Source organism: Lycorma delicatula, chromosome 6 (assembly GCF_047948215.1).
Source record: "Lycorma delicatula isolate Av1 chromosome 6, ASM4794821v1, whole genome shotgun sequence".
Lineage (NCBI taxonomy): Eukaryota > Metazoa > Arthropoda > Insecta > Hemiptera > Fulgoridae > Lycorma > Lycorma delicatula.
The window spans coordinates 125,186,483-125,202,437 of NC_134460.1; the positions used below are offsets into that span (position 1 = coordinate 125,186,483).

At 28.0% G+C, this 15,955-nt stretch overlaps 1 protein-coding gene across 2 annotated transcripts in view; it reads left to right on the top strand.

Annotated features, from left to right (window-relative positions):
• The window catches only part of oaf (BRICHOS-like domain-containing protein out at first), a 701,440-nt gene that overhangs the window by 491,327 nt on the left and 194,158 nt on the right, over positions 1-15,955 (top strand). The gene's annotated exons all lie outside the window — the stretch shown is intronic.

The following is a 15,955-nucleotide window of genomic DNA, read 5'->3' on the forward strand; positions in this document are numbered from 1 at the left end:
TGAATAAAATTTTGTACATTATTTCTTTTGCTTATAGTTTAACGTAACTCACCAAACCATTCCTTGTCTTCATGTACTGGAATTATTTGTGACGTCACCTTAATCGCGTCGAACTTAATTCACTAGAAATTTTCTTCTTCACTGACCTCGCAGAATACTCTCGCTTCAAACTTGCATAATAACTCCTCGCTTAGAACTCTCTCGCAGACTGATCTTGCATCTTTGATCTGTGGGTTCTTCATGTATCTGTTAGACACAACTGTAATACAGTTACGAAGAACCCAAAAAAAGAAGTGGAAGGAGAAGGATTATAGTGGGTGTATATATATATATATATATATATGTAGTGTATTGTTCTCCAAACAGCCTATATGAAGTCACCACTTCATATGATTGTGTTGGGAGTCTTCCTCGGAGTATTTATACTCCGAGGAACTGTTTGTTTCGACCGAGCCCTTTCATTCCCATGCATTCCTAACCTGGGTCCGGTAACGCTTTTCACAGAACAACATCTGGTTACGTAGGTCAGCGGGCAGTAATACAAAGGACGATCGTTAAACGGAACTTCTTTTTGCGCCTTTCTGGATTTCTCCCATTATTATATTTTCTATTGCTTTCTTCTTAATTGGTAAGAATCCGTTACTCCGGTCCATTATACCGGTCTTGTTACGATACATTGTTGCTATTAAATTTTAGAATGTTTGGGCTTGAAAGAGGTGAATTGTAAAAGATTAAGCTACACATATAACAACACTATTATCATTATTGCGATTTTTCGTTAATAGTATTACAATTAACAAAATTTTTCAATTTTGGATCATCGAGTAAAAAAATGTTTGTATTTAAGATAAAGTTTTTTTGTTGGATTTTATGCCATTTTTCCACTATAAACTTTATTGTTATTATTGTAATCCTTTCGCAAATATTTAGCGAATTATTTTAATATTATTAAATTTAACGGAAACAATTTCTAAAATAAAAAACGCAAAAATCTGTTTTTTTCTTGTAGGCCTACAAACTTAATTACGAAAAATTATGGAATTCGTTTTTTTATGCAAATTATTATCAATCCACTTTCCCAGCGTGAACTTGACTTTTTTTAAACATTTTATCTTTGGATAACAATAAATGTTTGAAATCGAGAAAATATATAAATAAGTAAATAAATATGAAATTGTAATGCTCTTTATATTTGCTACTTACTTTGTATAACACGATTTAGGTTATTTCTTGATCACTTAAGCCTATATTTGTTGCCGAAGGTAAATAAATACAGCTTATACATCTACGAGTGACGTAATGAATAAGTTTAGCCTAATATAATGTTACAATTTGGGAAACTGCTTATATCTCACATTATTAAATTATACAGTTAGTTACTTATGAACATTCACTCAACTTCTACAATTTGCTTTAAGTGGGGTCAAAGCGATACTTGAGTGATATTCTATTGGCTGACAAACTTGCTTTCCCCTACCTGCTTTAATGTTACTTTTCTTGTGGTAGGGATTATTAATGCATCTGTTGGCTACTATGTTGTATATAAGCAGTTAAAATGGCAGTTTGTGTCTTGCAACGATGGCGGAACTGCTGTTTAAAAACTATTCGTTCCTTTCATTTTCTTTTGCTCTGTTGATACTTTTGTTAATTAAATTTACCCTTTCCATATGCTGTTACCGTCTCATCTCATTACTACTTCATTATTATCTGTTACACGACTTCATTTGTTTTTTCCTAATAATGATTAAATCCATATATATATATAAATATATATTTGTACATATTTATTTTATGTTTAGAATTTTTCGTTGTCATTGTCACATGACCGTTGATTTCTATCTAATATTTTTAACCTTGAAATTTTTTCTGCATTCTGCATCCACTGTTATTTAAAGAATTCTAATACTTTTTCTCTTTTATTTTTTACCTGTTACTCCAATTAATACATTTTTTAATCCTGATTGCTTTAAAATTAATCAACCTTTTCATCCGGTAATTATCTCCAAACAGCCTTAATTTGTATTTTATAGACCTAATTTATTTATCAAAAATTTTTCATTTATTGAAAATCCTCCATTCTTGGTCTTTGAGACTTTCCTTTTTGACGTTTAATAATTATTTAGAATCCGTAAATTTATATTTGTTTTTCCTATTCAAAAATCTCTGTTAAGTTCCAGTATTTTATATGATATGAGTAGATATCATATAATCTTGTAATCCCTTCCTTGTTGTAATCTCTTTTTGATTTTTTTTTTACAATGTTTATCTATACTTTGTAATTTTATTGATTACAACCTAATCATGTAATTTTTATATTTATTACTTGTAATTTATTATTGTGTTGTAATTATCGATTAGGTATTAATCTTCTAGACAATAGTAAAGACTTTAGAAGGCTAACGTCGTGTTGGACCTTGATAACTTTATGTGATTTGAGGTGGAACTGCTTTTTTAACTTAATATTATCTATCGTATCATTATTTTACTTCGTTCAATTTTAATTATGATTGTTTCATTTTTTTTCTTTTGAGGCCGCATTGAACTACTTAGTCAATCAATTTCCAGTGTTCTTCGAATAGCGCACTGCCTTAACCTTCCAGTTCTGTCAGTACTTATTAAGTCGGTCTGATCTTTGTTTCCTCATTTTCTCTGTAACTTCCACTGTGCGTCTTTTGGTCTTTTTTTATAGAGAATCTGTGTGCTTTGAGAGTATTATTTATTTTTATCTTGTCGAAAGCGACCTCGATCCTCAGTCCAATTTCTTTGAGATCCTTCTTAATTTCTTTGACGTATTTCCCACTAGTTTTTCTTTCTCAAATTCATGAGAACCAGTTGTTTCAGAATTCGGCTTTCAGGTATTCTTAAGATGTAGAAAAAATCAAAAATCTTTTTCTTCCTCTTTGTGCTGATAATCAGGTCGATTTCTTTGTATACGGTTTCGTTAGTAGGAATTCGCATGACCCGTCCTTCCGGTCATTTTTGTTTAAACAGGTTCTGGTGATCCTGCGTTCTGTTTTCATTAGTTGGTCGGTTTTAACTTTATTTATAATTTGAAAAATCGTTTCACAGGCGTATAGTATCCGTAGGAGAACGACTATCTTGTATTGGCGAATTTCGGGTTGTATTCTTTCATTAAAAATTATAGTTTTATTTAATTTTTATTCTAATTATTGTTTTTCTCTTATGAATATGTTTGTTTTGAGTTTCCAATGGCACTGTTATCGGCTTTAACTTTATGTGTGAACTTACATTAAGTGCTCTATAAGAAAATTAGTATGTAATTTTTGAGAAGCTTTGATAGAAGATTTACTTATGGTTTCTGTAATAGTGTAACAACTGTCCATTTTATTTGTGACAAAAAAATTTAATGATGCTTTTAATGGATGAATCCCTTCGCAGGAATTCAGGTAATTTTACATATTTCAGTATTATGTTACTAATCAGGATTTTTTAAAATTAAATTTAAAATAATAATTACAATAAAATTTTCTTTTAACATAAATATTCAAATTACGTTACACCATATGTAATAGGTAAAGAATATTTTTCCATCTTCACATCTCTCTTAAAATCCTTTTTTTTGTAATGTAAGACCGTTTTTTAAAGAAATTTTTTCTATCTTTAAACATATTTATGCAAAATAATTTTACAATAAAATACTCAACTGAACGTAAAATTTATTTCATTTAAAAGTAATCTTTATCCTACACATATCTCGTTTGTATAGCAATGAGTTGGCCATAAATCTATTCCGGAGATAATAAAAGAAAACAATCACGAAAAACATATGCCTTCTGGTAATAAACAGTGTTTTCATAAAGAACTTCATATAATTGAAAATTCTGTACTCATAAAGCCTGATGTGGTAAAAATCATGGGACAAAAGAGAGTACAGTCAACGATATAACTGTTTTTATTTTTTGTTTTTGTTAACGTACCAATAAAACTTGCATTAAATGAGTCTTTTTAACTGAAAATAAACTAATATTTTTTTTTTTTTGTTATTTCACCGATGTACACATGGTTTTTAAAAGTAAAAATTATCAAACGGTTATTTTTTTCGTATCTGATGATTTAATAAAACAGTAATAACTTTTATCAGTAAAATCAAACGTTTGTTAATAAAAGTGGCTCTAGGTAATCCTGTAAATGATTTTCATGTTTCGAATTAGTTTATTTTAATTTAAAGCTGTGCACTGTACCTATAGGTCAGCCAATTGAATAACAGTCTTCTCTCGTTTGCATTTAATTCTACATCACTTTGAAATTACGTTTTTTTTATATATATATATATAAAATTATAGTAAATTCTGTAGTTATTATAGTATTTCATATTCACTTAAAAGAAAAATCTTTATAGACTTAAAATAAATTTACTCGTATATAACCCGTAAATAAATTTGTGAAAAATCAACGAAACAGGACTGTTTGATTTATTAGAATGTAAACCAAGCAGTGGAATATGTAAGTTTACATTTTAATCATTAAAGAGACGACGAAATTTTTTTATAATTGTAAGATAGTATTCTGGGCTTCTACCTATGGGAGTAAGTGATTTACTGCAAATAAATCAAGCTGTGGAGTACGAACAGATGGAGTTCGGCGCTGATTCTTAAATAACTAAAGTCATTAATATTTATTATATTTGAAAATACCTTTATATGTATAAATTAAATGTTTGATATACATGAAATATTAAATGAATTATGTATATATTATTAAATGTTTATTATAATTGAATTATGAATTGGAATTGTTACTGAATGCGATTATACAAGAATAATTGGATTGCCATTTGTGGGCGTCTGACTTTAACTGGAACTGAACAAGAGTGACGACTGAAGAATGAATGACACAAGAATGACGATGTACTTGCTTAAATAATGTTGCTGGAGTCGCTGCTTCGTCAGGAGTCGAGTGATGTCGTCAGAAGTTGAGTATATCCGAAAGGAACCGAGTGACGTGTTAGGTTCGCTGAATCGTCAGCAGCCGAATGCTTACGAAAGGAGCCTAATGTACTGTAAATATCCGAATGAATCGACCGAAGCAGGAGATATTTAAATTTATATATTATAATGATACATTAAAATTCATTCAACATTTAAACGGCAATAACAAAATATAAATATGTAAAGAGTATATAAAAATTAAAGTAACCCAAGTCCGAAAACAATTTTAAAAATGGTTGTATCTTTCTCACTGTTCCTTTTTATATATTTTTTCGGTTAGGATTTTATTGTGACAGAATACAGATAAATGTATTCAGTTACCAATTCATTCCATAGAGGGCTTTTCATTCCATAGAGATAATATAACTTTTTTAAGATCGCGTCTGCTTTTGTAAACTGTTTATTTGTTATAACTACAATTGGACTATTTTAAATATACCTTAGCCTTCTTTTAAATAAATTCTTTTCTCTAATAACTTTTTGGCAGATCTTTAGTAAGATTTTCATAAAATTGATTAAAGAATTATAATGAAAACTAAAAAAATATTTAATTACGTAATTTTACGAAGTATAATATAAAACATCGAATTACATAGATTTTCCAATACATATTTGCCATAAATAAGAGTAGTATGTTGCAGGAAGTTATATATTTTTCATATTTTATCGTGTCGAATATATATATATAAACACACACACACTATATAATCCATATTATAGGTTGTCGTTTTGTAGAATTTACATCTTAGAACTGGGCATATTATTTTCATAATTCTTTTAGTTAAATTATAGTGAAACATTCTTTTGTTTCTAGTTTTGGAATAATACATTTTTTGATTGTTCGCCTATGAAAAGTAAAAGATATATAATTCAACTTCTCATATTTGAATACAAAATTATTCTAGTGTTTTATTGATGCAAATGATTAATTTTTTCCGCGACTACGCTAAGAAGATGGTAATTTGTTTATTTTTATCCTGAATTTCCAGAAAAGATCTGTCGATATTTATGAAAGGATGAATCAAATGATTTAATTTTTATTTCCTGAGTTACTATGGTTGGTTAATGTTTTAAGATATTTAATTAAAATATTATTTTTAAAAAAACAAACTGAAGTATATTTGTATGACTTTGTTGGCCAGTTAATTAAACATTTATAAATAGTCATGAATAAAATTAGTCATCAATAAATAGTCGTTTAACATGTATAAAATATTAATAAAATTAACTAAAATAATTTTTAATTTTATTTTAAAATAAAATTAATAAATATTAAAGTAAGCGGGTGGGGGGAGAATAAATCGAATCAATAGTGAAAATTCTCTGAAGAAATATTGCGTGCAATATAAGTACTGAACAATAGGCGGCATACCCTAGATATACATGCAAAATTTAAAACAATAGTTGAAAAAATTTAAATATATCAGTATTCGTGAACATTCCCCTGCAGTTATTTCCAAGTATGATAAATCTGCCATTAGAAAAAAAGTCATTTTCTTTTTTACTTTTATTCTATTATGTTTAAAAATAAATCGTTTTTCTTTTGATGGAAGTAATGATAAGATTGATTGCTATGTAAACTTTACCGATAATTCGATTTTGTTTCTTCTTTTTTACCATTCTACTTGTTATATTTTATTTATGATGTAAAATTTTCAGAGAATTGTAAACTCATAACAGTAACAATTATTTAACATAACTTTTACAAACTTAATATGCATAAACACAAATTGAAACAGTTCTAGTACTAGTAAACACATAAGTAAGCGTATTTTACTTAAGACTTTTTTTTTACAATAATAGTAACTACAAAACTCAATCTTTTCGTTACAAAAACTTTGAAGCAAATTTATTTGAAGAAACCAAACAAAATAAAAATACTTCTGTTATTTATCCGCAGCGAAACTTGAAAAATTATTTTGAAATATTTTTTTCGGAAATCCACATAATGTTTCTACTATTATCCATTAAAAAAAATAATAACAGTTTCTACTATTATTCCTAAAATAATAATAATAATAATTAAATTCAATTAAAGGAAAATTAAGGGAGGGAAATTCCCTTCGGAACCACTGTCAGGATTACTTCAGAGGATGATTGTATAAATGTAAATGAAGTGTAGTCTTGTACAGTCTCAGGTCGACAATTTCTGAGATGGGTGGTTAATTGCAACCCAGCTACCAAAGAAAACCGGTATCCACGATCTAGTATTCAATTCAAATCCATATGTAACTGCTTTTACTGGGATTTGAATCTTAGAACTCTCAACTTCGAAAATCAGCTGATTTGCGAAGACGCGTTCACCACTAGGCCAACCCGGTGGATTATAACTATTGAACTGGTTTTTGTTAATGTCAATTTGTTTTTCGTTAAACATATGATTGTACACGGTTCAGTTATTGTTTTATATAATTTTTTTTTATCTTTGAATGGAAATTAGATATTTTTTAATTGGCTAATAATATGAACAAGAAAATTTTATTTTTTTATTTCGTTATTTTAAAATTAAAAATATACTATTATGTCAAATTTTAAAACATTATTTTTTTAATAGAATTAAATTAGTTGTTTCCTAACGAAGTTGAAAGTAAGTGTTGACATGACCCTCAGGCATCCACACTTAATGTTCTACTGAAAATTTCAGTTCTGTTATACTAGAAAATATAAAAATAATATAGTTATGCAGAAAGGGGATGGTAATTTTTCGCTCCCGACGGGAATGTGTGATAATATTTTCAATCTAAGTATTTATCTTTTTTATAATTATATTCTTTAATAAAAATAATTACGAGTGAGTTTAAATGAAAATAAACAATTTATAGGCCCAAATAAAAATAAATTAAAAGATAAGTTAATTTCAGAGTACAATATCATACAGTATTTTGCAGTATAGGAAATAGGAAAAATGTACTAATGAGAGAGATACAACCGATGTTATATAAATGAACCATGATAAACACATTTGTTTATTAATGACAGCGGCTCAGCCGCATCATCCAGAGCTGTACTTTCAACAGCGGTTGGTACAAATGAGAATATTCAACACGTGCTGTTTTATTTACAGTGGTTGAACTTAACCGTGGTTAAATATATGTGCCCTATTGTTTATAATTAATATGTTGTATACTACCTGCTTTCATTTTTCATATTAATTTGTATTACGTTTTCTTTCCCAGACTGTACCCTAGTCTGGGTTATATTATTACTCTTTCCCTTTGTTTAAATTATTTCATTTTCCATAAAAGAAAAATGTATTATCAATGAATGCCTCAAAATTGCAGTACATTTTTTTTTTTGAATTCTTGAGTAAAAGTCACTTGCTGTACTATGAAAAATTTTCCAATTTGTAAAATTGTAATTCATTTCTGAAAATATAAGTACTATAGTTGTAAATACTGTTAATTATAGAGGTGTTTATCTTAATTTAGTACTTGCTTGTTTTATTTAAAACTGTGGTAACTAATATGATTTTCTTTTATCTGTAAGTTAGCGAGAGCAAAACTGCAGCTATAATTTTAAGATGGAGGAAATAACAGCACGGTTTATATTATATTTATAAAATACATTTTATAAATTAATGTTTTCTGATTATTTTATTACCTTTGAAATCTTTCATTTCAGAATTAAGCGGTAAACAAATTATTTAAATGCTTTTAAAAGTATAAAAACAACTTTACATCATTTTAATTGAAAGACTCTGTTAATTAATTAATTAAAATAAATAAAAACTTGAATATTATTACTTCATCTCAGAATGTATAAAGATATTCATTTTACAAAGTTTAATTAAAGCTATGTCTTTATTCTTTAATACGTTCAAACAAAAGACGTTATTACTTTGCCTTTGGTAAATACATAAAATTTAACATTATCATTAAATTTATGTAAATTGAGTGTTCATAACAAAATTATTATTTTGAATTAAAGTCAATTTTTAATCCGTATTTAAAGTGTTATTTCATTCCATTTTTCACAGTGAAAAATATGTGACCAAGTAAAATAACTGTTACATTATTTTTAAATGTTAATTTTTTTTAAAAATTCGGGAAAAAAAACATTTAGAAACAATAAACTTTTTAATAACAATAAGATTTTTTCGAAAAAATTAATTCACGATTATACAAGCATTAAATTAACATAATAATTTTGATTTTAATTATTGTATATTAAGAAATTATTCTTCATTATTATTGTACACAAAATGTTCTATTTTATTTTTTCAAGGTTTGCAGGCATATAGAGGTAATGTAATTATTGCTGATAATTTTTTTTTTACTTTTTAGAATATTTATTTAGAAGTTTTAACAGTTTAGATCCCGATTAGGTCTAACAGAATAATTCTAATTAGTATTGTAATTTATTATACACATGGTATAGATATTTTTAAAAATAACATTTATCATGTTTTTTTTTTTTATAATTTATTTATTTATTAAATGATTTCTCATTGAATTTAAGTTGAAATGTATTTTACGCATCGTTACTGGTACTAAAAAATTAAAGCGATTGTTTGTAACTGTTCCCTATTGCTGATTATATAAAATCACTGAATACCTATGAATATGTTATTTCATGAAAGATGAGTTAATTTTATTTTCATTGAGCAAGGATTTTTGGTTTAACATTTCTCAGCTTCATATATCACTGTTTAGTATATCAGGATGGTAAGATGTTTCGTGTTCAGTTTTTTAGAATCTGTTCTGAATGAAAATTATTCGTTCGTAACAGAAAAATATTGGTTTTGAAAAGGAAAATATACATACGGTGTTGTGATGTTTTATTTTCCTCTTCACATTTTTTTGGGTCGTCTAAAAGAAATTGATAATAAAGTAATAACGACCTTTAAAGATAAGTTCTAATTATAATTATTCTTAAAGTAAATAATAATACTTTATTATTCCGATTATTCCTGTTGAGGAGAGCGCGTGAACTTGAGCCAATAATCATGGCTTTACTCCTTTTCTTTTCTTCCAAAACATCTTCATTCGTTCCCTATGTTTTTTCTTCCTTTCCTCTGTCCATATTCTACCTATCATTTCTCTTTTTTGCTCTTTCATTTCAAAATTTCCTTCTGTCCTTGACTTTCTTCTTCTGAGATGTTCAGTCGTTCCAGGTCGTCTTGTGTTTCTTTCATTCAAATGGACTTAACTTACTTGCACCGACGATGTTAATAATTTTCTTAGCGAGTTTGTTTTCACCCATCCTGCATAAGTATCCGTAGAATTGTAGACATCTTTTCCTAAACTTTTCGGTAGTGGTGTCTGTGCTTTCATATAATTCTCTTTGTGTTCTCTTTGAGTTCCTTTGTGGGTCGTTTGATCCAGGTTCCGTCTCTGAGGACTGCACCGTGGATTTTTTGTTCTTCCTTCTCGATTTCATGAATTTTGGTCATTCCTCTGATTATTGTGATTCCTGTTGCATAGAAGGCTTCCGGCAAGACAACCGTGTTTTATTGTCGTAGTTTCGCATTACGAGATACTGTCCTTTTGTTATAGTGATTCTATGTAAGTTTGTACACCTTTTGCAGTTTGAGTATTCTTTCTCTGTTGGATATTTTATTCAGTCCCGTGGGTTGGATGGTTTCTCCGAAGTACTTGACGTTTGTGAGATTTTGCTGAAGTGTGTTTACATCAGGAGTTTTCCAGTTGATTTGCTGTCAAATAATTTATATATATATATATATATATACTTATTTCGTCAAAATTTCAATTTTATTAAGTAAATATTTTTTTAAACGAAACATGGATACTTTTTAAACGTTAAATATGATCGTTGAAGTATGGTATTAAAAGAAGGATGATGAAAATTTGAGTGTGGGGGTTGAACATTAAAATGAAGACGAATAATAGAAGAAAGAAATGTCTACCGGAATCTTGTAAATAGACATATTGTATAAATCTAAAAGCTACAGAAGAAAACTAAGAGTGGAATGTATAAAATTATTAATTGAGAGTGTAGAGTAAAATAAATATGATATAAAAAATTAGCAAAGAAAGAAAGGAATGGAAAAGCATCAGACCATTCAACTGGCTCATGTCTCATATAAAAAAGCAATATTTTCTAAATATTCTACTCGTGTATGAAATTTATATGTTCATATGTGTGTGTGTGTGTATATATATATATATATATATATACATATGAATGTAAATCTTTTATACAACTGTATCTAAATGTATATACATATGCATCTAAATCTTTTAATCAAAATAAAGGATCAAAACTTCATATAAAAATGTAAAAAAAAAATAAAGATTGAAATTTTATTTATCACCCCAACAAAATTTAACCCACAAAAATTAAAGAACTAAACTAAAAAAAAAATGTTGTAGCCAAAATAAAGATCTATATATATATATATATATAGCATATATAATATAAGTATAATTTAAATATATATATTAGATTTTTTAATTTGTAAGTGGCGGCGACGTTGCAATAACTTAACGTAGAAAAGATGATACACTGAATTTATGATATAAAGTTGTAACAGTTATAAATGTAAATAAAAGCTTTTGTATTGTGTATGTTTTAAAACATAACTTGTAGGTAGGAAACAAATATGTAGATATGAACATGAATATAGCAGTTAAATATTATGAGTCAAACAGAAGTATTATTGAAAGACTGTTTTTTCATAATATATATAGTACTACTTTTAATAAGTTGATAATATAATAGGGATTTCTGGCTCGTTACTATGATACTGTATAAAAAATGTTTATTTGCCTTTTCATGTGAAAAATTGAAATTTAATATCCATACAGCTAAATTCGAATGCTTTTGGTTGTATCCAGATTGGTTATGTCCACATTCCCTATGATTGTTTATATGGTTTTGATTAACAACATATAATGACACGGCAAATCCAGGATTAAAACATTTATATGTATGTATTCGTATGCTTTTTATAACATAGGACACATATGTACGTTTCCCCTCTAAATAAAGAACATTAGATAACTTTCATACCTCCAAATGAGCACAAAACTCACGTAATTTTGTTGTAACAGTGTTATTAGTATTACCTGTTATTTTTAAATATTTTGTAATTTATTTTAAATATTTGTATGAAATTTTATAAGAAAATTTTTAGGTTTAGATAAAAAATAAATCGAAGGACTTACATTAACCGCGTTATATATTTGATGATGATTTTATAACTTAATAACTTTTTTCCTATTGTTGCTTGCAGTGACATTTTGTTTCATTATTTAAAATAAAGAAAATCTGAAATATATAAATCATTTTTAATTGATTTAAATCATATTCGAACTTAAGCGAAACGTTAACAAAAGATTATAAAAGTATGTTTGATAGGACTTACTTTTACAAGTTTTTTCTCGTACCTATAAAATACAGTATGCCCTATCTTATACTATATAATAAATATTTTCTTATTGTTCATGAGAATTCTTGGTAACTTTTTTTCCGGTTACGCATTTTCTAAGTTGTAGCTATACAGTCTACCTTCTGAGAAGAAACAATAAACATAAAAGTACTTTAAATTGTTGCATTACTCTATTTACAGTCGTAATAGATTTAATGAATATAACGCATCCGAGGTACGAGTCTTATTAATCATAACCACTCTCTCTGAGAGCAATGATGTTCATTTACAATCAAACCGTGTGGTAAATCAATTGAAGGTGTCGCATGTAGAACCGAATATAACTTTCATTTTGGTACGGTTGTTTTATCGGTATGTAACCATATATTTCTCTTCACTTTCTATTTATATTTGTAAGTTTGGTAAGTTTCCTAAATATTCTTTGAAATGGGGCCAGATTGAGGTAACTATTTACTCTAATCTAGATATTTCTTTTTCATCAACCGTTTTTTTCTCTTATCTTCCCCATTTTAGGTTCTTTGAAAGCAGATCTGACCCTGATAGATTATCTGAGCCGAAAATGCTGAGATGTTGATGTTCTTTGAATTGGTTATGGCTACAACCATTGACAGTTTATGGTGTCAAACGTATATCCATTTTAGTGTAGAATAATTAAAAAAAAAATAATAAAAACATTTTTTATTGTAGTTTCAAACTCTTTTTTTGCTTGATGATATTAAGTGATATTAGTGGTGTAAAAGGGCGTGTGTTTGTATACATACATACTTACCATACTATATATATATATATAACTTCTATTAAATAACTTATAAATATTATATATAACTTCTACGTAGACTTCCCTCAAAGAAGAGTCAAAACTGTTGATTGTTACTCGCTCATAAAACAAAAGCGCCAGCATATTATTTCTGGCATCGTTGTTGTTCAGATTGGGCCAGGACAATAAAAAAGAATGAACTGATCTGTATTTAATAGGACATATTTTTAGAATTATTTTTGTTTTTAACTCTGGTTTTTTTTATCATGTTAATTAACAGAAAGTATTAAAAACCGTTAGTAGTATGAAATGTTTACTTCTGCATCAATCATCAGGGTTCGTTATTTAATATATAAAAAAAAAAATAATAATTCGCTATTACATCCAAGGGAGACCATATTTTTAAATCCCCTCTTTCAACATGCTTTTTTCTGTAAATCCACTCTTTTACTATGTAAATTTCTCAATAAACGCATATTCATAATCGGAAATAGACTTCTAGGTTCTGCATCAATAGTCGTAGTTTGTTATTTAATGTATTTTATTATAACATACTATAGCTTGTTGATGACGTCAATCATTAGTTGCAGATTCCCAAAATATTTCATATAAAGCAACAAAATACAGTAAATCTGTCGGCGAAACAAACTATTTTGCAGGTTCTGCTTCAATAGTCACAGTTTGTTATTCAGTGTATTTTATTATCACATATTACAGCCTGTTGATGACGTCAATCATTAGTTTGGAATTCCTCAGTCGTAAATCAAAAGAATATAGTTGTTTTTGTGAATTAAATTTAATATTATACAAATGTGACCTTTGCTTCATTATAATCAATAGTGGTAAAAAAACCATGTTTATTTATAAGCCTTTATATACATTAAAAGCTAACAGCAATAAGTTATGTTTATTAAAATCGACAGCTCATTATATTAGCAGTGCGACGTGCTGTTTTCTAGTATTCGGCCAAGACGCTAACCATAGTTTTCTGACAGAAAATTTGCTTTGTTCAATCTCGATTTCCCACGAGTTTCGTTTATTTATTTACAAAAATAATAAAACGCTCTATGGGACTGAAGGAACACCGACGGGCCGAATAACGAACGGGGCCAAACGAAAGAAAAGTTTCGATCCAAATCCTCTTACCCTGTGATCGCAAGAGGCTTCGGCCCGTTATTGCATAATGTACTCTCAGTACAGCAAAACACAAGGCAGATGCCGGAGCATGCAGTTTGTTTGCAGTATTATTATTCATTTTTTCTGTCTTCTTTTTTTTCCTTTAAAATGATAGACTCATAATGAAAATATACATTTTAAAAATAATTGCATATATTCAATTCTCGTATAATGAAAAGAAATATGCTATATTGGACTTGGAATTTTCTTCAGTTTCAATTCTTAAATCAACACCTATTTTTTTATAAATTCATCTCGTCGAGAACAATCAATCTCATATAATGGATAATTGTTTTTGTAGTCTGAAAGTGTGTACAGTGATAGGTTTTTTTATAATGCGACTTTTGAAATTCTGTAAAGAGTTTATATGTCAACATAAATTTTTATATGGATATGGGGTTGCATTTATTACCACTTTAATATTTTTCACGTTACAAGAACCAAATTTTGACACACCTTTTACAGCGTTATTTTTCCTATAGGTTTGAAAACCTTCAATAACATTACGTGATTTGTCTAACTACGATTATGTTTTTACATTCAATGTTATAGAATTTGTTTGAGGAACTGTTGGATATTCGTGTAGTTCCCAATTTTTAAATTCCATACGCACTTCTTTATTTTTATTTCCCAATTTAACAGATTCCAGTTGATATTCAGACGTCACTTTCAAATATGGTACAGTCCATACAATTTCTGTTATTTTCAATTTAGATTTATGATCTGAAACTGTAGCATGATGTATCGCGTTTACATTGTTATTACTACGTTTCAGCACTAAACCTTGTCTGTTCTTTATAAGCTTTTTTTTTATAATCTTCAGCAAAATCCATCAACATTGATAGTGTTGATGGATTTATATACAAAGTATACAGAGTAAAATTGCCATCATTGTTCGTATAAATTTTATTATTTTCACCGTAGATCCAACCGGCACTTTCAGCCGATGAATGTAAAGATTTTGTCATTGAAAGTACATTTTTCATGATTGTTGTTTCACTTACATTTCTGGTGCTGGCTATATCTTGCCCATTTATAAGAAATTTAATTTCATCGAATATCTACCGATAAAAATATAATATTCAATGGATATTCTTCAGTCATATCACCGAGATCGACGACTAATGGAAACGCATACAAAATATTGTATGCGTTCCCATCTTTGAAATTACCTGTAATATTGCATTTTACACGTATTACATTTACAAAGGCGATATTTATTGTTTGATTCGACATGTGTGTTAGATTTGGTTTGAGTAGTCTCAATCCATAACCTATCAGACTACCAATACTGCAATCTTTATCTGAAAAAATCTATCTTTATATTATCCTTTTGAAAGATCGATCGGCGGGAAATATGTATTTTTAATCCCCGAACTAGAATCATTTAATCAGTAATAGATGCCTCATATCTCAATTAGAAAAAAATAAAACAAATACTGTTCGCAATAATCCACATAAAAACTCTAAAATAATCGACCACAAATTACTTCATCGTCGGTTTGATATCTAGTGATAAAATCTTTACTTCCATCGCCTGAAAGTGCCGATTGGATCTATGGTGGTATTTCTACAACCGAGCCATTTTCATCGATTATAACATAATAACCAAATGGTTTATGAATGTTTGTTTTAGTTGTATAACTAGTGCCAGGTTTAGAATTCGAGATATGATTTGGAATACTAAATGACTCAGAATCAGCGTATATAAAAAAAGGCACA